Here is a 15106-nt window from a genome sequence, read left to right on the forward strand (position 1 = left end):
GTATTTTTATATAATTCTACAAAAAAACATATTACTTTTTATTGCAGTAAATTTTAATAGTATTGATTATTATTATTATTGATTTTCACTTACCTCTATGATTATAGTATTATAAACTAGTAACAAAAATTAAAAGATAAAAAATTCTCCATTTTTAGGCGAAAAGAAATCAACGAAGAAAAAATGAAAAAAAATTGAATGAAAGAATTTTTTTTTTCATTTTTATTTATTTCTTTTTTTTTTGGATATTTTTTGATGAAAAAATATGGATTTTTGCGAAAAGACATTTTCAATTTCAAAAAGTGAATAAAAGATGCACAATTTAAAAGATAAAAAATTCTCTTTTAGGCGAAAACAAAAATAAACGAAAAAAAAAATTGAATGCAGGAAATTTATTTTTCTCATTTTTATTTATTTTTTTCGATATTTTTTGATGAAAAAATATGGATTTTTGCGAAAAAACATTTCCAATTTCAAAAAATGAATAAAAGTTGCACAATTTATAATTGATTTTTACCATTCAGATCACAATGAAAGAAAAATCACAGCGGTTTGAAGTACTTGAGAGCTTCTTTGGGATACTTTGAAGTTAAAAAAGTTAAAGTTATCTCAATCCTTAATTACGCAATTTTTTACCTCTTTTTTAATTAACATTCTTGCATAGGAACATTTTTTTATCAAAAAACGATACTAACAGCGAAAAATCATCATCCAAAGTTCTTGAACAGTTCAAAGAGGATGAATCAAACTGAAAGTATTAACAGGTGGTATTACTAAAAAAAAAAAATTATGAATCCCGTCGACCTTTTGAAAGAGAAGATTCCTTAAAGGTGAACAATTATAAAACTTTTCACTTTTAGATTTTGAAACTAGAAACTTGAAGCTTCAATTTGATTTTCTTTATTGCTCTACGACCATTTTTCGTAATGTTACAGTCTTTTGAAAATCACCTAAAAGTTTAGGATTTTTCCTTATCCATTAATTTTTGTGAATACATATTTTACCGCTATTTTGTGTTTTCATTAAAAAATTAAAAGAAATATTGATAGAAATTTGACCTTGGTATGCGTTGTGGCTTATCTTCCTTTATTATATTAGATTAGTTAGCTTTAATTCAGTTGTTCCTGGTAATCATCCTGGCTGTGAATAAATGTAAAAAACAAATTATAATACATGGATCTGTTTGAAAAACTGAAAGATATCAAATATGGCATAAACGTTTCTTATTTAAAGACATAAGAAGCTTAGAAAATGTTTTCCAAATTCTGTTGTCTACTGCACTTGAATAATATGTGTGTTTTACTTAAAGATTAGCCTATTTTCTTCCTATGTCTATATGTATTGCTTTTACAGTTGTAAATAATGTAATCATTCATAAACCGATTTATATGTGTAATAATTTGTAGTATATTTTTTTTGTACCCCTATACAACTTCTAGAAAATTTGAAAACGTACAAAGTTTCTCTTTTGTCTTCCCCTCAGAAACATCGTACCTTCCCTGAATCTCTGAGGATGAAGATTATAAAGTAACTGCTGATGTATCAAATAATAAGTATAAACAATAAAATTTACAAATGTATTTTAAAAGTTTTCAGCAGTACTGGTGGAGAAAACTAGAATTTAATTATTATTAATTAAATAATTATTTAAAATAGTACAAGAGAAAATGAACATATTTTTCAAAGTTGCAGAAAAGTTAAATACAAACATTTTAAACACAATTTATTGGTAATGACACAAATTGTAGTTATATGGACGCAGTTTCTCTATACGTTATAGTCAACAATGCTATAGCATGTAAAAGAAATGCAGGTCATAAATAATAAGCAGATTCCAAAATACTGTTTCAAAATTACCCGCAACAATTGAAAAAAAGGTTTTAAACAAAAGATGTTTGAAATAATAAAAATAATACTAACTCGAAGTAAAAAACATATTGGCGATTGAAAAAACAAAGCTGTCCTTAAGGTCCGTGAGTTTTTTGAAAATAATTTATCTTACTTGACTTTTCACGAATATTGCATCTTTTATTTGAAATATTTTTTATCTATCTAATAATTTCTGAGATATAAATGGGACATCTCTTCAATAAATAACAATGCAATGTCTTTTTTGTCTCTCTTAGGGAAATTCCTATTAGTGAATAAAAATTTACGTTACACATTTAAATAAATAATTATTTACAGTAAGGTGTACATAGAATTCTTAAAACAATGTAACCACTGTTTTGATCAAGTTGGATTCATTTTATCACATTTAATATTATTTTAATGATTTCAAATCAAGTTTATTAACCTACCTAGACCTTCTGTTGCTTCTTTTCAATGAAAGTGATTTTCATTTATTATTTGCTTTAAAACTTGTTCGGTTCTATATCATTATATCGTATATACTTTTATCTTGTTATTCAAAATATATATTTTTTAACAAATAAATTATATTCAAACGAAACGTGATTTTTATCGTGACAACGTCTTTTTCATAAATAATGCTGTTTATTTGGAAGAACGTGGAGCTCATCGAAGCTCCAATTAAAGGTTCAGACTTTTTATAAGTTGCAATTAAAGTAAAAAAGACTGGAGATAAAATCCTGCAAAAGTGTTCCTTTGGGAAGAAACATCATTTTAGAAATACTTTAAAGACGTCAAGTTTCGATGGAAAAGTTATAACGAGGACAATTGTTTTTTTTACTAATGATTTATATGCTGACTAAATTTTTCTTCGTCGACATTTTTGCACAACAATATTGAGGTACTGTCACTAAGAAAACAAATACCTGTGCTTTTGATGGATGTGGACCGCCTTGGAATTCCAAAATTCCATAGGCGTCCGTGGGGTACGCCACTGTGCACTTGCTCGGAAACCATATTTCCCCTGATTGCGGCGGGTTGTTGTCAGTGACGTATTTATGTTGTTCCAAAGTCCGGCCGCAGCAACATCTGAAAAAAAAATAGGTGATATTCAAGTATATCTTTACTTCCATTTAAAGTATGCTGGTTTTTCGGGTTGTTATGTTTTAGCCCATGTACCTCGTCGCCGCCAATTACAGACTTATATTGCACTGTCTTAGCATCAACAAGGAATCCTGACCTGCCCTTGTTGTTCTTGGGATAGGTTCTGTGACGGCAGACCCGCTGTCAGAACCCTTAGGCCTGCCCTGACGTTGATTTCGGTTCTTATTATTATTGGTTATAAGGTTGCTCTCAGACAATGGTGATCCTCTGAGACGTTCCGTAGTGTCATCTGCAACTGGTCGCATCCAACGTATCGCCTTTTCTGCCGACTCTGTAAAAGTTTCGGCTCCAAAGACTTAGTTGCGGCTAAACTTTTGCAGTCACACCACTAAAGATGTCGACAGAAACGTATAGCGAAACGTTTGAAAACATTGGATGCGAGCAGTTAGAGAAGTCACTACGGAAAGGCAAATGATCACCATTGCCTGAGAAACAGTTCCGTTCGTATCGGCCTTACACCTAATAAGAACCGAAATAAACATCAAGACGGGCCTAGAGGCTCTTATGGCGGGGTCGCCCCTACAGAGCCTAGCCCGAGAACAACAAGGGCAGGGTCCGTGAAAACCATTTATTTTCAATTCAGAATGTTGGAATATTTATACCCCTTTATTTCGTTATTTTGTATAAAAAACATATAGGTATTTTGTAATACAAAAACTGTAATAACTTATGTTCTTAGCATCAAGTAGATATTACATTTAAATTTGTTCTAAAGACTATAATTGTGCCGCACAACTTTAACGATACGGAATTTAATTGAAATGGATGCTAATTACAGGAGGAAGGGGAATCGGGAAGTCCTAATTAATTAGGAGGATAGTTGAACACCAACTCTCATTAATCGCTCATATCGATCAGACGCATTTCCATTCATAGGTACCTACTCGCAAAGTTGGTTGTCTACCTTCCTCCTACGAATACTTCTTATCTACAACCTTTTGATTTGAAATCTATATTTAGATCTAATGGTAGAGGATAGGCAATAAGTATTATTAAACAAAAAAAAAAATTGTAATTTCGTACAAAACAAAAATGCAAAATCTTAAAAGAAAATTTACTTCATGGAAAGTAAATGTTTAACGTATTGAATTCTTTCAGAGATATAAGACAATGTAATTTACCACAGCTGAAAAACTAGCATGTGATAATTTCTGAATTTAATTCAAATTATTGCTAATTAACTTCGCTTTATTAGTTGGTCATCTCCAATAATGGTATTTTTACATGACCGCATGATTGAATTATAATCTGATCAATATATTAACTGTTTATAAAATAAATGGTCGAATTCCATTATTTACCCCACGAATCTGTATCATAGGTTTTTTATTTTCCAATTTACAGCTGATGTATCTGAAATATTTTCTCTATTGACTGAATAATATGTACTTTTTGAATCGAAATAATCTTTCAGGAGTTGCACAAAGTGTAATTTTTTTATTAAATATTAATATACTTTAGCCAAAATGTACGATATCAAATTTTATTCAGTAATATTTTCAATTTTTGAATAAAATACCTCGACAGTATTATACACTCTTCATATTCCCTAAAGGACTTGCTCGTATGCGTGTAAAATTATTATCAGTAAAATCTATTTGCACAGACACCGATCCCTTTAAGCTGAGGCGAAAATGGATATTACTTCAGTAAAGTTCTATGTACGGTTTAATATTATCTTGTTTCTAGAATTTGTCGCTTAGATTGTTCATTACAGGAAATGATTGCAAACTTGAACTGGAATATTAAATGTTAAATACTTAATTCTAATTACAGATATTAAAAGTAAAACAGTAAATTTAAAAAAATTGATTTTCTGTAAATAATAATCCGATAGTTAACAGTTGTAGGAAAATGTTGTTCTTTGTTCTATTTTTTTAATGTGGATAAATTGCTTGTAATCAACGACAAATTTAACAGAAAACTTTAAATGTTTACCTCCATTAACTTTTATTACCGATTATTAAAAAAAAACAACTAAGACAAATAATAAAAGGAAAGAATTATAGTAAGGGAATGCCTTCGATATATTTTTATCACGCATCGTTAGTTATTCTTTTATACACAGGCTGTCTACTATGAATCTCGCTTAATATACGACGCACGTCAAAAATCTTTATATGTTTTTTGTTGCATTTTTTGAGGCCTTTATGCACGTAAAAACAAATTTGAGATCCATGGCCAACTTTATGAGAAATCATAAAAAAACCGGAAAAGTACCGAAAGTTTAGGGCCCTCTAACTTTTTTATTTTAAGAGATAGCGAAAACTTATTTTAACAAAATTTCATGGCAAAATTCATATCATTCACCTAGTGCAAACAGATTTTTAAAATATTCCCCCCCTCTACGCAGGCAAAAAAAATTGTCATCGAAGCAGGCTGTGGCTACAAAAAATTGCTTGTTTTTTCCTCTTTCATTCGATATACTACATGTTGCTTGTATCTTTTAAGTTATTACATATTTTATAATATTGGTACAAAAAATGTAAACATTTTCGTGTTAACGTAGAAATTGTTGTAGACACGTGTCAACGATAACAATTTTAATAAATATAATTAATTCATTTCTTTTAAGTAAAATACACACATTATTATAATATATGTTTTTTACTTTAGAGAAAACTGAGCCTTCAATATTGTTCTTGCGTAAACAAACTAGCTTACGCTAAATGTAGCACGCTATGAAAATAGATGTGATATCCCAGTAATGTCATTATTTAACAAATCATTTATTGTTATAGTTTATACATAACTGTTGATTTGGAAATTGTTACAGTTAACTGTGATTTGAAAAACTAAAATTTTGAATAATAATGATATTTTCATTGAGAAGTGTAATATGTTTGTATTGTATTATCAATGCAATTTCAATTCTATTCAAGCACTTGCGCATGTAGAAAACTTTCGCTAATAAAATCAGCTGTCAACAGAATTTTAAATTATGTAAATAGGAAAAATGACAGTTTGAAGTGAATTACAATTTACAGCAGGATAGTGCAAGAAGGATATTACGAAAAAATTGTTTTAAATGTTATAAGGTGAAAAAAGTGCACCTCTTGAGCTTGAGGGAGGAAGATAAACACCGGAGATTTAGGTGTTGTAGATGGTGACAAGAAAGAAAGAGGGAAAATCCTTTTATATGCAGAAGAATTTTCATTAAAATTTTATGAATATAATGTACATATTCATAAAATTTTTTGTAGTTGACCTGTTTAAAACAATTTCTATACATTAATCTACATTTTTGATACCAAAATTATAAAAATGTAATAAATATAAAAAATAAAGGCAACATGTAGTACATCGCATGAAAGAGGAAAAAACAAGCAATTTTTTGTACAGCCTGCTTCGATGACAATTTTTTTTGTGTGTGTAGAGGGCGCAGCAAATTACATAAGATACCTCAAAAATTTGTTTACACTAAGTAAAAGATATCAATTTTGCCATGACATTTTATTACAATAAGTTTGCTCTATCTCTCAAAATAAAAAAGTTAGACGGCCCTAAACTTTCGTTACTTTTTCGGTTTTTTTATGATTTGTCATAAAGTTGGCCATGGATCTCAAATTTGTTTTTAGGAGCACCAAAGCCTCAAAAAATGCAACAAAAAACATGTATTAAGCGAGATACATAGGAGTGGCCCTCTTATAGTAGACAGCCTGTATATGTTTACCTAATAAACGAACTAATAATTAGTTTTCCAAGAGTTCGTATAACAATTTTGTTAAAACAAGGAATGATCGGTTAACTTTTGAACTTTCGATGTAGAATATCACTGTTGTGTGTAACAGGGTTAGGTCAATTTTCCAGGCCAAAGTAACGAAAATGATAAAACTTTTCACATTATTTTATTTACAGTAAACAAAAAATACTTTTTTAGTTTGCGCGATTTGAATACTCCAGAATGTGCAGATGGACATATAAATTAGAAGTTTTCAAATTAAATTGCATTATTTAATAATATAGTAAATCAAAACAATGTTTTCGCTAACACTTTTGTAATTATGTAACTGCAACAATTGTCGTTTGCAGAATTACTAGGACACTTTTCCAATTAAAAGTTTATCTTATTGTTAGTGCTTTATAAGTGTTTCTATTTTGTATTTATAAATAACAATGTTCATTGACACTGGTGATAAGCATAATTATATCTTCTGTCAAAATTTTCTCTATAAGGTTATTTTTGTTAAACTTTCTATTATTCGTAATTGTAATGGTATCTTTTACATTACAAGTGAAGCTATTTAAAATAAAAACAAAAGAGTCTTTGGTTTCTCAGCTTTGATATAATATGATTAAAAAAATAATCCCAACTCGTCAACAACACAAACAAGTTCGCAGTATGAACAAATAATAAAACCTAGTATTATTCCCCAATTCATTTTTATCGGATTAAAACCACAAGGGTGAAAAAATTCACAACAATATGCGTTAAACAAGTGAACCAACGCTGTATAATGCACAAAGTATAAAGTAAATTTAATCTTTGCCTTGTTTCTCGGCTTATGAAGCGAGCTGACTGTTATGATATTCATGATCGACGAACAGTAACTAAACACTTTTTTTCATCAAAATGTTTGTGGTATATCCTGAATTGTGTTTGACATGTTTATTTACATTTTAATTATAAGGGCTCTATACAACTCTACATGGTCATTAAGTCATATCATTAATTTTAATGGAAGATAGATAGGAAAAAATGAGTAGAATCCCAATAAGCGATTAAAAAAAATTGAAATACATATTTATCCTAAAAATTTTTTTAAATCATTATTTGAACCCCTTTTTGGATCGTTCCTGACAGCTGATCCATAAATCGACAATTTATCGAGAGTGAATCTTGACCTACCGTAATATTCGGTCATTAACCTAGCTTTTAATGAGTTTTTAATTCGTAGTGAACGACAACGAATAAACAGTTGTTAATGTGTTTTATAATTGAACATGAGTTTAAAGTATTATGTTCAATTAAATATGTTTTCTTCAGGTAATTTTGATAGTGGATGTTATAATTTTTGGATGTTCCGAAAAGCAAGTGAAAGTTTCCAGAACGAAGAAAGATATAAGGAGTTTTCGAAACGATTACATCTGTCAAAATTTTTATAGAATGTCAATTATCTCGAAAACGGTTAGATTTAGGTACAGGCAAGCTTTAAAGTTTTTGACTTATTTTTATTCTATCTTATCGAAAAAGGAATAATATATAGGGTGTTCCATTTAAAATAACGAAGTTGACAGATAGTTCCGGTATAACCGGAAGTGCTACGTTGATGGCATTATATTCATTCATTCATATATATGATAACCTCCGTAAACAAAATTTCAGGATCATATTATTTTTGGTTTCTCTGAAACGTTTCATAGACCACTACTTTCGTCTTCTTCCTTGCTTGTATATAAACAAATAAATTTATAAAGTGTAATATTTGGAATTTTAGTTAAAAGTCTATAGTTTTGAAAATCTTTCTAAATATTTTTTGTACATAGAGAAAAGTGTTATTTATTATTTACTTCTCACTGAAATTTAAGTTTGTTAAAAAACAACTTTTGACTGATTTTGTGGTGCAGGAGTTTACTCACTATTTAAAAAAAAATAGAGGGTGGGAAAATATGCCGAAAAGTAAAAACTATAATACAAATGTTTTTATTTATGGTGAAAATGACCAAGACAAATAGTTTTCTTTTGCATTAAATTTCAGTTTAATATTAAGAACAACTGCAACAAGACAAGTCAGGAACAAAGGATCAGATAGTGTTAATTCAGCTATGTATGACTAAACTTCATGTAATTACTTAACCGATTTTAAAGAATAAGCATACCAAAGCAACTGGAGAGAATGAAAAATATTTACTTTGCAGAGAAATCTCCCTCCATAGTCCATCCACGCAAAGAGAATTACATCATATTACAAAATCGGAGTTTACATGGTTAGTTAAGTAAGAATAATATTTATGGAGGAAAAATATGTTGTCAGTTACACGACCGTAATTGATAGTGAAGGGACTATTGATCCTTCTATCGTTTGCCGACAAAGTTGAATGTAAATCCTTTCAAATATTCTGAAACAATGTGTACAAATACTGAGGGTAGCTTTTACAGTCGCTTTTATTTCCATATAAGCGAAACCTACCCGTAAATCCGAGGTCAGGTTGAAATTTTATGCATATGCGTTATTGTTATATTATTATGTTATTCCGTTAAACTGGGTAGGTGTTACTTAAAATATTTCCTGTGGCGTAACATATTTTTAATGCTACTCCCAGAAGAATGTTGCAAAAAGTAATGGCAGGAGTAAGCTATATGCAAAATGATCGTTCTGTGTGATAGGTAAAATTTAAAAGATAAGACTCACAATTTGCATATTGAACTGTTATCTGTAACAAATTAATGGGTCTATTCTGCACACATTTGTAAGTAAATATGTAATTTTCTATAAGCTTACTAAGCCTGACATCATCGGAACCATTTACAGGATTTTTTTTGTGAGGTTAGGAAAAGATAAAACAGTTTCAACAAATTTATTTATTTGAAAAGAGAATTTATTAATTTACTACAGGAACTTGTGCTGAAGGCTACTTCGTGATCTGACAAATTTTCTTATTAATCGATTCTATTTCACATTATGTCTTTGCTTAATGATTTTAATTGTGAAAAAGTTTTTTTGTTAAAAGTAACTGATTTCAAATTGGTGTTTTGAATGTAAAAAGAAGAAAGAATAAGACAAAGAAAGAAAGAAGAAAGAAGAACAAAGAAAGAAGAACTGTTTATTTACCACTACTATAAAAATACATGGGCAGCACATTTAACAATAAGGTTTAAATTATGATCTATATACATATATGTTAGAGATACTGGGGAGACATATGGGTTGGTTTGCTCCATTGTCTCCATCGAAATAATAGACGGATGACGTGACACTACTTATTGCGAGTTCGAATATTAAAGTATAGGAGCAGTTTTACAGGTTACAAAATAGAAACCAACGGCCCGCCAGTGCCAACTCTGGCAATCTGTTCACTACTTTTCTATCAAAACAATAATAACAATAATAAAAGCAACTCGGCTATGGTTGTCTCATCAATTGAATGCGGTTGCTTCTCGGGCATTCAGTTTTGTTCCGTTCACAGGGACGTTCCCTTGTGCGTTCCTCTATCCTATCACTTTACTTTTTATAAACATGACCATATAAGAAAGTGTTTACACAAGTTAGATAATGATGGTCTTTCACACACAGGCTTAAACGTAACCCTGAAAAGATAACGATTTGGTACCCTAAATATTTTTGTATATATAAACAAAAACAAGCCCTTCACCATTTCATCGACGGACTGTTCTTCGAGTGGCTATGAGCGGTTACAAGAGTGATGTTTTTAAAATAGTTCATTTGTATCTCTGTAACTAAAATCGTTACAGGGACGGTTCCAGAACGGATTTACGATTCTCTAATAGTAGCTTACGGAATTGTAAATTTACATAGAAATACAGAATCGATTCATAAAACTAAATCTGTTTACTTACACCTGATTCAATGAAATCAATATATATTGATTTCATTATATTATATCACATATAAATCAAATAAAAACTGAGATTTTGAAGTGTACTACACTGTTTATTATTTTGATGTGTCCAACAAATAGAGACGGATTTTTTTTTTAATTTAGAAAATAAACTACTGCGTATTCACAGAGTTTGTTTTTTTTAACATCTATGATTTATTATTTAATTAGCACACTAACACCACTTCCACTTTTCCTCGAACTTTTACTTTCATCCCTTAAACGAGCTTATTAACTAATGAATTCCGGTTTCATGTAACTGGCTTACTGCAGCGCAGTCATAATTATTTAATTAATAAATTTAATTAATAAAGAATTAGAGAAAAGATATTTAATTGCTGTTTCGCAACGTAAATTTTTTATTCTTATGTCGCTCTGGAGGCAATTAAAGCTTTTCATCTTTTGTAGAAAAGCGAATAAATTCGAGAAAAATATCCATGAAACTTCATTAACTTCCCCGGCACTTTTCTTAATGCTGTGGCGGTAAAAAAATGACTTGGCTTCTTAAACTTTAGCCGTATTTCCTGCGAAGGGGCAATAACAACTTCAATCCAACCGGGACGACACCGTTCGGAATGGGAGGATTGAAAGTTTTATTAAACTTGGAGACACGGTGTATGGGCTCTGTCCATTTATCTTGTTTCTTTATAATTAAACACAGAAACTAGGTGCAACTTTGCAGGAAAATTAATTGAAATATGTCAGAAACATAACACATGCAATTTCTAATTAATATTTACTTTTTTATGCTTGCTAAATTGCTTACAATAGTTGCCAAAGTAGAGAGACTTGGGAATTTAAAGTATTTGTCGCTAAGACTTGTTGTTTTTGTAGAAATTATTGTGCACCTCGATATTTAATTTCTACCTATTGGGATGTTTTTGTACCACATATTAATCTCATGTCATTCTGGATTTCGTGTAAAAATAACAACGGCGCACAAAAAAAAACTCGAGAGCGAGATGTTGACGCCGGTAGTGCTACTCAATTTGATGCCAATCGATAAAACACAGTCTTAGTCAAAGTTTGGTTCCTAATATTTAGGGTTGGCCATTTTAATTAATAAAATATCAGGCACATAAAAATGTCCAAACCCAAAGGTTATTTCCGATGCATTTGGATTAGCTGAAAACGATACCGTAGTCAGAGTTTATGCACGACCGGCCAGTATCTTGTAAAAGCTATATATTTAGGGTAAAAATGGACCCAAAAATCGCCCAATTTAGTCAAAGAAAAAGTCTTCGCTGTGCTCAGACTAACGAGATCGTGGTTAATCTTTGTTTGAAGAGGATCTTGCTCTCTTATTTTCACATAATCTGCGAAGAGGATTTTTTAATTTTTTTTAGTCTTTAGTTACTGGTATATCTCGTATTAGATTCCAACAATAGTCAGCTAACATATTTACGTTCCATCTTCCATTCCTTTGAGGTCCTGATGGAACCTTTCTCCTTGTTCTTTGCTTGGGTTGTCTGGGAAGTAATTGAGGTGTGATTCGAGGAAATTTAACTTCAGATCATTAAAGAGCCTAGACTTTGGAAGTTGCTGACCATTTCTTTAACTATTTATTCGAATTTTTCAATTTTATTATTTCCAAGAAAAATTTTTCATACGTCTTTAAAATTCAACTATGCATCACATCACCACGTGGAGCTGTCTTACTTACAAAAATAGAAAAACAAACAAATGACATATGACATTCGAACAGAACAAAGAACTATATCATTCCTAACAACTAAGAAAAAAAGAATTTAAAATCATCAAGGGTGGGGGTAGGAAGATATTATGTCAAAACGATATTCCTCTCTGAAGTGAGCAAACTTTGTCAGAAAAATTTAAAAGTTACCTATCGCCTCTATGAATAGAGCAACTTTCGTCTAAAATATCTAACAAGGAGTTTGCAGATCGTTAAAATACATCGGAAATTATATGTTCGGATATTATGTAGAGCAATTTTCGACTATGATTGAGCGATTTTTGGTCCGTTTTCACCCTAAATATGATTTTACAAGACACTTGCCGGTCCTGCATTAATTTTGACTATGCTATCATTTTCAGCTGGTCAAAATATGTCGGAAATTATATGTCATATATTACGTAAAGCAAAATTTATTTTCGACTATGACTGGACAATTTTTGGGTCCGTTTTCATCCAAAATATAGATTTTACAAGAAACTGGCTGGTCCTGCATAAATTTTGACTACTGTAACGTTTCCAGATCATCAAAATACGTCGGAAATGATATGTCATATCTTTGGGTTTGGACTATTAATTAAAATAGTCAACCCTAAATATTAGTACCCAAACTATAATTAATAGATCAATTAATAGAACATTGTCATAACTTGACAAAAATACAAATAGCATGCCACCTGTGCCATTATTTAAAAGACAGTCCGTAGATATACTCTGATGTGTTTTCGACTCGCAAGTCTCATTAATTAATTTGTTATTAAGGAAGCGTACATATACAGGGTGTTTCGCTACTTGATACAAATAGATGAGTTCAAAATAATATCATTCTTCATATAAATTATTTTCATACCGGCCTTCGCTAACAAGTTACGGGCCCTCAAAGATAAAAATTAATAAGTGATTTTTATTTACAGTCTCTAAACTATTTACTTCACCATGATGCAAATTTAGTGATCGATAACACATGCTTACAGCTTGTTTTTGATGTTGTTAGTGAAACCTCATTATGCCCAGAACACCAGGGACGGATTATACCCAATGGTTAACAACCCAGAATTTTTGCACAGATGACGATCGCAATCTGGCTGCATAAAAAATATGTTCTAACACGAGATTCTTGATATTACCAGAACTAAGGAAGAACTCGCCTGAAATGCAAGTGCCTGTATATAATAAGCCGAACTCAGTTTCCTGTACAAGCGGCATATCTAAAATATTCATATTCCACGTAACAGACTATAAAAGCGCTATGAAAGCGACAACTGCTGCGTGAAATTACAGAATCTAAAAATAAACCGTAGTCAATTTATATATCTTGTTATAATCTCTACCGAAAATATTACCGAAAACTTCACAAGAAAGCCTCGAGAGGAGGATGGTGCAAAAATAATTGGCCAGACCGGGTTGGAAGTTCTCATATATTACACTACTTTTGCGACACATAATACGCCATTAGGATATCCTTTGCCGGGGATAAACGCCAAACACTTTGTGAACTCTGTGTTCGGGGGATTTTCCTTTTTCCATTTTCTTCTTTAATAACAAGCCTTACTTTATGCTACGGATTTAGGAACAGCGCTGCTACAAATAAGATTATTGTCACCGCTGGGTGGATCAACCCTAATAAAAAATTCTTAATTAGGCTAAAGAATTGAGTAATATATTTGTAAACTATATTTTCTATCAGTTCTGTACATCAAATAATCTACTGTTATTTGTAATACTTCAAGTAAGGTTTGTAAATAACAATGCTTCTAGTTTCTGACTCGTAAAACTATTTGTTACTTTTTTATCAATTTTACATGTGCGCAGGAACAATTTTGCTGGAAATAGCTCTAAAACTTTGTCACGTAGTTCATTGCTCTCAACATAAATAGTTTGTCATAATTATTAGATTAAAAATATTTTAAAAATAGTATGATCTACGTGTTCCAAACACGTACACTTCTACTATTTATAAGAGGGTCATTTATAATAGTGAAATCGTATAAATGTTATTTATAAACTGTCTTTTGATATTTTTTGCAAAAATGGATAATTTAGGAATACATATCATTCGTATATCTCTCTTTTTATCCGTAAAAAGTGAGATATCTCAAAAATAAAAAATTCTTCGAGATGTGTTACTCATGTTATAGTTAAGAAACCAACTTACGGTTAGTGATATTCAAATCCTACATGTTACATAAATAGTTGCAGGGGAATGATTATCACTATTTCATCCACGACTTTTTTCCATTATAAATATTATTAAGATAACTCACATAAATTTCAAAAAATCTTATCAAATGTCAAACAATGTTCTTCGAGACTAGAAATCTAGTTACGCAAAAGATATTTAACGTCAGACAATATTCATAATTGCTGATATTGCCGGAAAATTGTTTCAATTATCCTGCAGCCACAACTCTGGCAATGTCTGGTGTTTACCTGACAATAGGCAAAAGTATAAGAGGGATGGAAGTCATTTTCAGTGGCTGAAAGTTATGTAGAAATCTCAGTAGCGAGTAGCGTTTTTTTTTGGGGGGGCCATACATTCTCAGAATATTTCCTGGAAGCTTGATTTTTTTGTTTCTGAAGCTGGACTTCTATTTAACGGAATTTGTAACACTGTTGACGTTTCTGTACTTATTTAAATATCTCCTGCGACAGTCCCAGCCAAACATCCAGATCATTCGTCATCTAGGTGGTTCGTAGATTTTGGTACAGTTTTCCTAGAATAAAGGATATCACGCAAGTTTTTAAGAAAATAATAATTTAGCTTTTATTTTTTTTGTGCCTTGCCTCTTAGTATTATTTGCTTAGTAATATTATTTACTTAACTTTACTGGCTTAGAA

The 15106-nt window shown here is 30.7% G+C and overlaps 1 protein-coding gene across 3 annotated transcripts in view; it reads right to left on the minus strand.

The window, feature by feature from the left end:
- Window positions 1-2852, minus strand: part of LOC108912613 (transient receptor potential cation channel trpm) — a 100797-nt gene extending 97945 nt beyond the window's left edge. For all 3 annotated transcript variants that reach the window (XM_023455275.1, XM_023455274.1, XM_023455273.1), the window contains exon 1: window positions 2778-2852. The gene's annotated coding sequence lies outside the window, so the exon portion shown is untranslated. The remainder of the gene's footprint in view (window positions 1-2777) is intronic.
- Window positions 2853-15106: the final 12254 nt, after the last annotated feature.

Source organism: Anoplophora glabripennis, unplaced genomic scaffold, assembly GCF_000390285.2.
Source record: "Anoplophora glabripennis isolate ALB-LARVAE unplaced genomic scaffold, Agla_2.0 scaffold630, whole genome shotgun sequence".
NCBI lineage: Eukaryota > Metazoa > Arthropoda > Insecta > Coleoptera > Cerambycidae > Anoplophora > Anoplophora glabripennis.